We start from the raw sequence: 13,868 nt of genomic DNA on the forward strand, positions 1-13,868 counted from the left end.
TGATGAAAGTTATGCAAGTTGATGTTATTCCTCCCTTAGGGGGAAAAATACACCTTGATTCTACAGTTCCTTAAGCTCATGATCAGTAGAGCTGAGGCATAACTTTTCTTCAGTTACGTGTTGTTGGCTTGCTCTTCAGCAGCCATGAAAGGGCAAAATGCAGTAGAGGAAAAAATACCAGCTATGACACTAGGACAAGATCCTGGGCACAAGATAATGAAGACCTAGGCAAAGATGAAAGAGGAAGGGAGGAAGGGAATAAAGAGGGATGCAACAAAGAAAGACAACTGGGGAGAAAATGGCAAAAAAAAAAAAAAAGGTTTATAAGTAAATTTACTCTATAAAAGAGAAGCTCGAAATACTCAAATTGGAATACTTGGCTTCATTTTTCTTAGCAATGAAGAGATTTAAAATAATGCTGTTTTATTGGGGAAATGGTAATTTCTTTACAGTTGTTACAAATGTGCAGAAGAATGAATACAAATAAATTTGGTGGCTCCTTGTCAGCCAATATCCAACTAACTTTAACAAAATTGATCTAAATTAATCTATATCCCTTCTTTTAAAAATTAAATATAAATTAAATACTTATCTGGTTTCTAAAAGGTCCGAAATCTCCAGGACCATCTGGACCTCACCAAATCATTACACATTATTGAATTGGGGAGTTCTGATTATAATAGACCATTTGCCCTCTTTGGATATATCTTACAAGTCTTCCTATTTATTCTCTCTCAGCATTATGTTACTTGCTTCAGAATTTCCATTTCATGAGGCAAATTTTCTTTGGCATTCAGTTGAGCCAGCTTATTAGGCACAGTTGACTTTATTTTTCATTTGGAATTACACTCAAGAGGGGACACGCCCTGGAGTTCTCAGCAGCGCCCATTCTGTGCCAATGTCTATGGGCTGTAGCACTGGGCCTGGTTTCCTGTGTATGTTTCCATACATTTGAAAAGAACTCGCTCACTTATAAAGGCCTTAAATGAAATGCAGCAGCGTTCACGAGCTCCATGGGCTTAACCAGTGAAGGAAACTGGCCTTTAATTTTATTCTACTTTTAAATATATATGTCTCTCTGGCTATAACAATGTCTCAAAACACATCTCCTAATACGCACTAGAGCTTTTACCAGGCACGCTACTAAAAAGGCAATGCAATATTTTAATATTACAGTGGCAGACTAAAAACATTCTACTGAAATTCAAAGTATAATTCTTCTATTTAAGATAATTAAACTATAACATGGTATCCTTCGAAATACTTTTAAAAAGTCACCTAAGACACAGTGTTCTCAAACATGTTTTGTCCTTTCTAGTCTTCAAAATATATTTAATCCAATCAGTTCCAACTTCTTAGCAGAATGTTCAAGGTACGTCAAACCTGGCTCATTATTTTTCAGAGCAGTTCTGTAATTCTTTTCATTTAATGTGCCATAGGCATTTTCTCATAGGCTTAATCCAAAAATTTGTAATACTGCATTGAAGGAATCTATCATTATTTACTTAACTTTTGCCTTATAATTTGTGATTTTTATTACAAATCACACATAAACGCCCTTCCATGTAAATTTGGTGTGCACCAGCGTCTCTGCTAGCCTGAATGATGCTTTTACGCAACTAGAAAGGATGCCCCCTCAGAGCAGACACAGAGAGACTCCAAATCAGAAAGAGGGCAGGGTCTGGCAAGCAGAGGCCACTGCAAACTATAACCACCGCTCACCCAGGTAACCTCATCCTATACTATTGTACTTAGCTGTACCAACTTATACTCCCACCAGAAGAAGACATGTTGCGCCATTCTCACCTTTGTTTCCCAATACACACAGCAGAGGGCCCAACAAATTTTAGGAGACCAGTAAATGTTTGTTAAATGAGTAAAGTTAATGATGAGGAATGGAAGAAAAAGCAAATAAAGCAAACTTCTTCCGCATCAATTATGCAGATAATTCTTACCCAAGTAACTTACCCCTTAGTTATATAATTTGTATTTTTAGATACAATCAGTCTACAAACTAAAATAAACATTAAATTATGTGAACTATATATAACTATATATATCATATATGTTTACAGCATGTGGGGATTGACAAAATATTCCATTGTAACCACTTTTGTATTTGCTTTTTTTTTTTTTTTTTTTGAGATGGAGTCTCACTGTGATGCCTAGGCTGCAATGCAGTGGCATTATCTTGGCTCACTGCAACCTCTTACTCCCAGGTTCGAGCGATTCCTCTGCCTCAGCCTTTCGAGTAGCTAGGACTACAGGCGCGTGCCACCATGCCTGGCTAAATTTTTGTATTTTTAGTAGAAACAGGGTTTCACCCTGTTAGCTAGGATGGTCTTGATTTCCTGGCTTCATGATCCATCCGCCTCAGCCTCCCAAAGTGCTTGGATTACAGGTGTGAGCCACCTCACCTGGCCAATGTTATTACTTTTTTTTGAAAGCAGTCTGGACTGGGGGGGTTGTGGCTCATGTCTGTAATCCCAGCACTCTGGGAGGTCAAGGGAGGCAAATCGCTTGAGCCCAGGAGTTCAAGACCACCCTGGGTCAGGTGCGGTGGCTCACGCCTGTAATCCCAGCACTTTGGGGGGCCGAGGCGGGTGGATCATGAGTTCAAGAGATCGAGAGCATCCTGGCCAACACGGTGAAACCCCGTCTCTAGTAAAATAAATAAATAAATAAATTAGCTGGCTGGTGGTGTGTGCCTGTAGTCCCAGCTACTTGGGAGGCTGAGGCAGAAGCATTGCTTGAACCAGGGAGGCAGAGGTTTCAGTGAGCCAAGCTCACGCCACTGCACTCCAGCCTGGTGACTGGAGACAGGGCGAGACTTTAACTCAAAAAACAAAACAAAACAAAACAAAAAAAGGCCTGGGCAACATGGTAAACCCAGTTTCTTCTAAAAATACAAAAATTAGTCAAGCATGGTGGCGCATACCTATTGTCCCAGCTGCTCGGGAGGCTGAGGTGGGAGGATAACCTGAGCTCAGGAAGTTGAGGCTGCAGTGAGCTGAGATCACATCACTACACTCCAGCCTGGATGACAGAGTGAGACCCTATCTCAAATTTTAAAAGAATAAAATAAAGCAGTTCTGTGAGTTGAGCATATGAACTATTTTAAGATCCACTTAACAAGGGTGATGAAACTGATCAGAGGTAAATTTTATAACCAAGATAACAAGTTAGAAAATGTCAAGCTTCTTATGAAACCCCTGCCTTAGTCCCAAAACTTACTGCATGGCTCTTTGTGGTTTGCCATACCACCTATGTCTGCAACCTTCTACAATTTATATGTGTAATTCTGTATGTTTTAAAGCAGGGGAGAGCCTGTTACAAAACAAGTTTTTGCTTTCCATCCAATTCAGGCTCCTAAACAAGGTTCAAGATTCATCTTTTGCCTTTTAGATCCCCCCTACCCGTGCTTTAAAGCACAAATGAAGGTTAGAGATGAGGACACAGATTAGAGTTGAGAAGACCTGCTGTCCCCAGTCTCACCTCTATCATCTTCTGGCTGTGTGAACTTCAGCAATTCATTCAACCTCTTTGATGCCCAGTTTTCTTCTCTAAGAAGCAAGGATAATAATAATACCTGCTTTATCTACCTTGTCTACTCTAATTGCAGTAATGTTTATACAGCAATCTGTAAAATGTTAAATGTCATACATGTAAGAATTACCACTCTTTAATCAACAGCCTAGGTATTGAATAGGAAATAAAAAAAGATTTATCTAAATGGAGGCCACACGATAGAACAGATGCATATCTAATTTTATTCATGCTAAGGGGCCTTTGGTTTTTCCCCTCAAATCCCTATCAAAAACAAGCCATGATAATAAAATAGGAAAATGGCACATTTCCAGTAACAGTTAATAGCTCATCAATTTCCGAATTAAATTTACTTAGCTCTGCCAAATAGGTTTCTGAAATTATCCAGTAAATCTCCCCAAAGCACAGAAGTTGTAAAGGCAGTGGCCTCGTCAAAATGTTCATCATGTGTGGTTTTGGTCCTCATTTTCCTGGCTTCAAAAATGTTTCTCAGCTGTCATTAGGTGAAGAAAAGCAAAGGATTGGCTGCTTATTTCAAAGTGACAAACCTGAAAAATGACAAGGCATAAAATACTATACTTTTGAAAGTATTTTAGGTTTACTTTTAAACCAAAATATTGCTGCCTGGAACCATGGATAAATACTCATGGTTTTAGAGGAGAGACTGGAGAAATTCCAGTTACACTTCTTTCTCTTTAGTAGCTGCAAGCAATAGACAATCATTGTTAAATTATTCACTTTCTCTTTTTCTGTCTTGAAATTTCCACGTACGATCACTTGAGTTCCTTTATAATTCAAGACAGCACACCCTGGACAACAGAAGTGACCTTGGCCATAATGAAAGTGAATGCTATCTACCTTAATAAATAAGCAGTTACTCTGTAATAATTACCTCAGAGTACAGGCATTATATTATACTACAGTACCAGATTGCTTGCTCTTCATCACATCTTAAATGATCTGTTATGTTCTCAGTCTTTAAAGGTTAGTGTTTAATACATTTTAAATACTCAGGACCCATAAGTATACTTGGTGCTAGATCCTCTGAGAATCCCTTTATGTATCTTTAAATAGAGACAGAGACGCACACTAGACATCCAACTAGTCAGGGATTCTACTCTTTGCTCAAAGGTAATTTAGTTGCTCTGTTTCGAGCAAATTGAATGGTGGTGTTGGTATAGCAATCCTATTTGGAACTCTGTCTTCTAGATTCAGGTTGACAAATCACTGCTTCATTAGTTATCATCCTGTATTTTCCAGCACTGATTTTAAAAATCAACTAATAAAGGTTTATATACATATTCAATTCAGTTACCATAATTTTTAAAGCAACCTAGGGAACTCAACAGGCAAGCTTTGTGCATGTCAGTCTGTGATGTTATGTAACAGGTCCAGGCTTGCCTTGCTCTGTGCATCAAGGTTTCTACCACGTAAGTTGCTTTTTTTCTACTTCAAGTTATTTCTGTTTCATCTGTCACAGTGAGTTATCTTGGGAACTAAAAATATTTGAAGGTTAATCTAAATATTTCTGGAGATAAATGCAAATCTAAGTGCTACGTTTTCATAGCTATTTTGACTAAAAATGAAAAGTAGCTAAAGATACAAAGAAGAATGCTTGTTGCTAGGTGACAGGTGACACCTACTGTATCTCTTCTGAACTTGTACAGCATGACACATCTTACTACCAAGAAGAGGCACATGAATTTCCACTGGACACACATAACTCTTTAAAGATAAACAAACTAGAGTTTTTTAAAACAGGCCACAGCTAGCAAATCATGGCTATAGGAATAGAGATGCCTCTCACGATAGGAGAGAATAGTACTTTACTTTCCATTTCAGGTACACATTTTCTAAGTAAAGTCTACATATGAAACACATTTAACTTTCACAATTCATAATTAAACATTAAAAGGTGATAATAGACATCATTTCAATTAGGGTAGGTGGAGTCCATAAAGAAGGCATTATTCTCCTATAAGTAATCCAATGCTCACTAAATTTAGTAACACAAGGCCATCATAGTAAAGATCTCCTAAGTTAAAAAAAGAAAGCACAAAAAACTTCCAAGTAAGATTTCGTGGAAATGTTTTATAATGACACACCTATTTTATAGCATATATCCCTTCCTCCAGACAAAAACCCAGGCATAAAGTTCCACCCTCTCTCCTTTGACTCATCAGGAAACCCAGGTGACAACACAGAAGTTTCAGAAACTCCATTGTATCCAGCAGGTCAGGATTCACATGAACAAATGGCATATTCCACTCCATGTGAGAAAGGCTGTGATGCCATTGTGGAAAAGCTCCAGCTTTAAAAGCCAGACCAAGGAACGTCAGCCTTAACAGTTGGGGGTAATGTGATCTGGGGCAAGTTGTTTCCATTTTACATGCGACCCTTGTCTCTTATTAAACTGATATCAAACTCTCCCTCCACCTTTTTTTTTTTTTAAAGCTACGAATATTTATAAAGGGAATATATATACCAAAATGTCTGGTACATATTGGGTATTAAAGAAACGTCACTCCTATTTCTACTCCCTACATTTGTAACCAAGTGCCCAATTCCTTTTCCACTTCAGCTTTCCTGCAAACTAGGGAAAGCTATGACATATGTGATACAAAGTTATACTTCCTCAGTATCACCTTCAACCATACTTGCATGTTTCTTACAGGAAAGTCCTGGGATCCACAGGAAATGGAATCTCCACCCTAGGATCTCACAGTATAGTGTTCATAATTCCTCCATTAAGAAAATTCAAAGATGCAATAGCCAGTAGAAATATGAGAAAGGAATTTCAAAGGTCAATAGTAAGCCATATTCAATAAAGATCCCCTTGGAATTCTGTTCATTGTGTACGTTGATTTAAAATACTTCATTTATAAAACAGTTCCCCATGTCCAGTTTTATATTTCCCTGAAATTATGCTTCCACGCAAGGATTCTTCACTATTTAAAACAGCAGATACTACTACAGAAATTAAAATTTAAGAACTAAGGTATCACTTGGAGTAAGGTACGCCTCAAAGCTTGAGCATTGACTTAACAACAAAAATCACTAAATAAACAGCCATTTTCAGAGGGAGAAGGTAAAGCAAAAGCACACTGACATGGAAATTACTCTTTTAATCTGTTTTCAGCTTCCATTCCATTACACCCTATCATTCTATGCACCCACAGAACAAATAAGCCTTTAAATGAAAGTAACCATAGCAAATGAATTAAGCATTTCTTTTACATATATTGTACTCAATATAACAGGTTGAAAAGTAATTTATGCTACACTCAGATTCAAGTGTAATTGCCATTTTATCAGGACTGCATAGTCAAAAATCTGATTTGTACTGCAAAGGATTGACAAGATGATTAAATTTTGTCTTTGTATGTCTAATTTACGTGATGTAAATTGTAACAAAATATAAACATGAGCCATTTGGATGTGCATGTAAGTGCCATAAGTACTACCACATGTAGTGGTGCATTCTGCCAAAAGTAACTTGGCCACACACACATTTGCATTGCCAGATGAAGAACACTCACATCCTTCTCTTAATCCTGTCTATCAGGATGCATTTTTAACCATCATGTTGAAGATGCTAAAATCTTTGGGGTTTTGAGAGGTTGGTGGAAGGAAGGGAAGAATAGGGTGCCCATTTAGGCAGTAATCTCCAGTTTATTTCACAGCACTATATGTAAAATGTAGCTGTGTGATTTATACATAGAATGCAAAATTAAAAATTTTGAAAGCAACTGAAAATGAAATCCCACGCATATTTGGTACCAAGTACAAATGCATAGTTCACACAGCCTAAGAATTTCTCTACTACTTCCCTTCATTTCGTGTTGTTTGAACACAGCTAGCTAGAGGACATCATGGGGTAAACAGTTTAAAAATTTTAGATACTAGAGATCTATGACATAATCAAGAAAAAATAAGTTGCTTTGCTCAGTATGCAGTATATATATTTGGCTTTCCTATTAATTGTTGCCTGTATGCATAAGCTGCCAATGCTAAGCAAGATAAATCCTATTCAAATGCATAGCAAACAGTTTGCTTAGTGAATACATTTATTTTCTAGTCCATCACAATAATAGTTTATTAAAATATGTTGCTCTTATCCACACTTTTGAATTAATTCATGTGAAATAAAACAAATATTTATTAAATTGTGGGGAAAACATTCCATCAAACTGTGAAACTTGAGTAGAAAAACAAATGGTACATGTTTAATTATGGTTGACATTTAAATGAAATTTGCATTCTCAAAATATTTTGCAATAATTAGAACATATTAAAAGACAAAGTATTTTAGGAAACTTTATGTTCAATCTCTTTGTACATCTTGGCCCAAGGAATTTTAACAAAGGTAGATTTTATAATATAATTTGAAAGCTCAATCAAAGGACTGAATAGATTTGTTTTACTGACATTTTGACATAGTGATCCAGAAACAAGACACTTTGATATTTTTAATGATTATCTTACAGGCTGCCGAGGGCCTTTCTGAATGACAGCTTTGACTGGCTGAATTCATCATTCCAAGTTTGTGTATTTAGATATCGTCTTTGCTCTATGTATGTCAGAATCTCATCCTCAACACATAGCTAGCTGTCATAATGCATAATCAATTAGTATTTCTCAACGAGCATATCAGTAGACTGTCAAACGGATTGCTTAACCATATGCTTCTCTCATTACTACATAATCTCAGAAAATAAAAATAATATTTGTTGAAAATGACAAATTATTTTCTTATTTCCTTTTTTGTTTTTATTTTTATTTTTTTGAGACAGGATCTCACTCTGTCATCCAGGCTACAGTACAATGGCATGATCATGGCTCAATGCAGCCTCGACCGCCCCAGACAGGTGATCCTCCTGCCTCAGCCTCCTGAGTAGCTGGGAGTACAGGCTCATGCCAGCACATTCAGCTAATTTTTTGTAGAGACAGAGTTTTGCCATGTTGCCCAGGTTGTTCTCAAATTCCTGGCCTCAAGTGACATTCTTGCCTCAGCTTCCCAAAGTGCTGGGATTACAGGCATGAGCCACTGTACCTGGTCTGATTCTTATAAGAACCAAAAACAACTCATTTCAAAATGGAAAAATACTAAAACTGAAGATTAACTCAACCTTATTCCAACAATTCCTAGAAGGTAATGAAAATCACTGATTTATAATAGTGATGCATATTACATGGAAAACACATTCTATTATCAAATCACACATGAATCACCCATATGCAAGAACTGAGAACATCAATAATAATATTCCATGGAATAATATTCTATGGACACACAGAAGCTCACGATCAACAAAAGTAGGCTGAATATGGGTAAGTGACATAAGTGTAACACTAATATCTACCATCTCTTCAATGTTTTAATATATAGTTTACACTGACTAGGTACTTTTATATTTATTATTTAATTGAATTCATGGAAAAACCACAGTCATTCCAGGTTAAGTTGGACTGATGTCCACATTTTACAGTGAAAATAAGTGTGATTAAAGTTAATATTCTGTAATTCAGATCAAGAGACCATCCTTTGTAACATCACAGGAGCTCTGGTGAAAGAACAGAGTACAGTGGCAAGTGGAAGGAAATCAGAGAAGCTTCACAGAAGCACGGACACAAAGCTGAGCCTTGAAAAATGGGGAAGACAAGACATTTCAGGGAAGGGAGGTGTACTGGGTAGTCGATTTAAGTCTGAATTTGAGAATAATCATACACAAATGTGAAAATATGCATAACTTATAAGAATATATGTGAATATTAGAGTGAATATCCCATGAGTTAACGTATCAGCCTATCCAACTGAAAGAGGGACTCTAATGTAGAAAATAAGCCCGTGGTATGGAAGAGAGATTCATTTCAAGGAAACAATACAAGCAATTCTGTAAGTCTAACTTCTTGTGTCTCAGGTGTACATTTGTCTTACGAGGCAAAGGGATTTACATTAGGTATGCTACATCAGGACCACCAAAATATAATTTCAAGAAATCTATGAAAAAATGAGTAAGAATTATGTCATGTTCCACATGATTCTTGATATTTCTGACATTGCTTGCCACCAAAGATCAAATAATGCACAGTATTTATACAAATATGAATCAATGAAAATATGCTTACAGATAGTGTCCACATGTGTACACATACATGGCTAAGCTTTGCTGAAAAACGGACAGGAGATAAAATCCTGAAGTTATGTAAGTTTCAGAAATACTCCAAAAAAATAAATGATTTTGAAAAATAGTGTAGCAGCCAAGGAATGTCAGTGGTATTTTGAAAAGTAATCTCAAAACAAAAAGTGCCCCACTGCAGGCTTACAAACCTATTTGGAGACACACACAAAACTAATATGTTCACAAGTGAAATGACATGATCAAATAATTATTGGGAGTAAGCAGGTTAAGTGCTCACATGTATCTCACACGTATCTCTCCAAGCATGGGGAAGGTACTTTTATGTTTTAATTTAAATATAGTATCATGCAGAAAACATCTGCTTTTTTTTTTAAAGAATCCTTTCAGTTCTCTAACTTTATTCCCAAAGGTGACTAAACACATCTTGGGAGATACAGAGAAGGAAAGCCACTAGCCAAAGAACTGAATTAAAATTGTTCGGAGTGGACTGGTATCAAATCCCAGTAGTAAAAGTAGCAGTGGTGACAGCAGTTCTGGCAGCAGCAAATATTTAATATGAATTTACTATGTGCGAGCAACTGTTCTAACTACTCTATTGTCTATTAACTGACAGTAATCTTCACAACGTTGTGAAGCAAGTGGAATCATTATTCTCATTTTACAGATGTGGAAACACAGAGAAGTAACTTGCCTAACAAGTGACAAAGGCAGAATTTTGAAACCTGCAGTTTGGCTTCAGTCTTCATGATTTTAACTTAATCATTATTACTTAAATGATGATTCTTATAAACAATCTTGGTATAACTTCATCATGTAATACACAACAGTGTGGTATCTTTATTTGTGGAAAATACACAGAAAGCCAACTGCAACAAGAGAGTTTTGGTGTTTTCCTCTCAAGCCAGATTAAAATAAGGTATTTCAGATGCTTTTCCAATAAAGGAAAAGAAAAACATATTCCAAATCTGAGATTATCTGAAATTGTGCGCAATATTATGATAAAGCCAGTATTTTAAGTTTCTCTATTAATTAGAAATTAATCCTTTCTGTAAATCATTTAAGGTTTTAGAGATTTACAAAGATTTTAAAATTTGTGTAAAGTCTCCTACATGAAATTTAGGATTAATGAATGAAAATTCTCCTTCCCCTTTCCTCATCAGTGACATCCAAACCTGTGCACAGACAAGAAAAGGAATTTAACTTTTCACTTCACAAATAAACTACATTCTTTAAGCATGTCTTTAAAATAAAACAGTCAACTCTGAAAACACATTTCAAAAAAGTATTTCTAATTTGTGCTTGAGGCTGTTACCCCAAGCAGCTATAAATTACATAATTTGAAAAAGTAATTTATGCACAGTTTTGGCAAAATATTTAGATTTAAATAATCTGAGTTGAGGGAAACAACATTAGATTATTTGCTGATTCTGAAGGTACTGCTATAAACATAATATTAAACAATCTCAATAAGGTAACCAAATAATAAAGAGCTTACATCTCATTTTAAAAGCTAAGCAAATAAACTTAAATGCTTTCAAATAGTTAATTTCCTAAAATGTATTGAAATATACAGGAATAAATAAAGAAATATAAAGGAAATATACAATCTCTATAATCATATGCACTAATTCTCTCATTTATACAATTATATATAAGTAAATATCCCTGCCTATCAGTGGGGATTTAAAGGTGAAAAAGACATCGTGTAACATATATTTCAAAATTTAAAGAGGTTGGCAGCGGTATGCTGCATTTTGGGGAAGCACCAATAAATCTGGCAACAGTAGGCACCAGGTATGTGGTTTGACACAGTTCATCTCTCCAGGGAACCAGGGTACAGAAGATGAAAATAACTGCATTTCAGTTCAGGAAAAGTAGATGACAACTTACTAGAAATGGGGAATAGAGCTACAATGTATACACACAACTCTGTCCATTCAACTTTAACATGAAAAGAGCAGCCAATCAGCATCTAAATGAATATAAGAGCCACACAAAGGGCATGGAACATACTATTTGGAGATCTTTGTAGATGGCAATCTTTGTCCAAAGCATACAAATTTCCTTTATCACACAAGGTTGCTGGTTGCTAACCTCTATAATGGTGTTTTTGTATTTATTCATAAGCTTCAAATTCCAGCATGCTTCAGTCTTCAGCTAAATAAAATGCTTTATACTATATACTACTACTTCAAGTATTCTTTTTAAAGGCTTTTGATCTGGCTCAGTGCATTTTCCTTCCCCTCACCACATTGGGGTTCCCATTCCGTACTCCTCGCCAGCATAGAAGTCATCTCTCCTGCCTTAAAAATAATCAGATGTTTACTATACAACACTTTACTTTTGGCTAGTTCTACTGCTTCATGTAGTTGCAGAACATTTCTGTCATTCCTCAGACATGTAATCACAACCTATTAACTATTTTGTCTACCCTCCCCGCTATGGTCTCTTTGATTGCTGATGTCTATTTGGCATGATAGATAACCTGCACCTGGAAAACTCCTCCATATTTCAGTGACTTCTCTGATTCTTATCTCTGTTCTCTCTAACCACTGACATCAGATGTCTTTTGAAGATTCTTCCTCCCTACAGAGGTATCTTCCAAGAGTCACCCTAACCTTAGACGTGGTAATTCTCTCTCTGTTTGATCTCTTAGGAAGTTCAACTATTACGAGTCTCAATTATCACCTCCCCAGGTAATTCCCAAATGAACATCTTTGGGCATAATTTCCCACCTAAATCTCTACTTTTTGTACACACATATACCACTGAACAAATCAAAATACATTTATCTTATCATATGCCTGGAATTACAAAAGCCATGGAGATTTACAGCCAAGACTGCTCCCCTATACAAAATGGTTTACCATCGGAGACAGTAGCATTTCCAAGAACTCAAAACTGAAGCCATTATTTTTCCCTCAATAAAAATATTTTTCCTGCTTTCCCATTTCAGTCAGAAGTCATCAACATCCAATTGCTTCAACATTATCTTTGAGTCAATGTTAACATCCTTTTCTATTGCTGTGTAACAAAAATCCACCCTCTTTCCAAAAACTCTTCAGATTTACTTTTGCAATTTTCCTTTGCCGCCTCATCTCCTTAAGGCCCTCATTTAACAAGTCTGAACGACTTGTTCATCTCTAGTTTCTGCTCTTTCCAATGCACATGACAAACATACCTGGCTAATGTTTCAGATATTTCATCATGATAATTCCAGTCTCAAGAATTTAGATTTTTTTTTCCAGTACGTCTCAATTTCCATTGACTTGCATAGCCCTTCTGAAGAGGAAAGGGTTTCCTCCTCTTCCTCCGGGAGGGGCTTCATCTCTGCCTGCAGCCAAACCCCTCCTGCATTATCATCTCCTCACATGGACACAAGCAAGTATTGGATAAAATCAACACAGCCATCTTTTTTTTTTTTAAATTAATCTTAGAATCTACAAATAGAAGTGCCTTTAAAAATCTACCATAAGCATCACATTTTGTGGTGAAATACTGAAAACTTTCCCCATTGAAATCAGAAAAAGACAAGGATGTTTTTCTTCACCGCAATACAGCTAATGCCGGGGGTTCTAGCAAGTACCATAAAGCCTAGGTATAAAGATTATTTTAAAACAAATTGTTATTATTCATGGAAAACACAATTCTGCAGCAGAAAATATGAAGATCTGATGGACAATATTAGAATTAACATGAATTTGGTATCATCACTGGTTTTTGTACACAGATATACAAGAACAATATACCAGAACAAAAAAACATTTATACCTGGATATTTAAAAACAAACAAAAAATGGCATTAAATAAATACCTAAAAATAAACGTAAAAGACATTCAAAACATCTACACTGAAAAAACAAAACACTCGAGAGAATTTAAGAAGTTCTAAGTAAATGGAGGGATATACCATGTTCGTAGGTAGGAAAATCCCATATTAAAATGTAAATTCTTCTCAAATTGATCTGTAGAATCAATACAAACACAATCAAAATCCCAGTATCTGTAGTTTCAATACAAACCCAATCAAAATGCACACATGCTGAAAAACTGATTCTAAATTTAAAATATGAATGTGATGAACCAAGAATAGCCAAGGCTATTAAAGTAAAAGAACACTGGAGGACTTACATTCTCACATACTAAGACCTATTATAAGCTCGTATGATTAAGACATTT

The 13,868-nt window shown here is 36.0% G+C and overlaps 1 protein-coding gene across 7 annotated transcripts in view; it reads right to left on the reverse strand.

The window, feature by feature from the left end:
* KLF12 (Kruppel like factor 12) overlaps positions 1-13,868 on the reverse strand; it is a 636,627-nt gene that overhangs the window by 316,874 nt on the left and 305,885 nt on the right. The window lies entirely within an intron of this gene.

Source organism: Sapajus apella, unplaced genomic scaffold (genome assembly GCF_009761245.1).
Source record: "Sapajus apella isolate SASKATOON/1434 unplaced genomic scaffold, GSC_monkey_1.0 scaffold9, whole genome shotgun sequence".
NCBI classification, from domain to species: domain Eukaryota; kingdom Metazoa; phylum Chordata; class Mammalia; order Primates; family Cebidae; genus Sapajus; species Sapajus apella.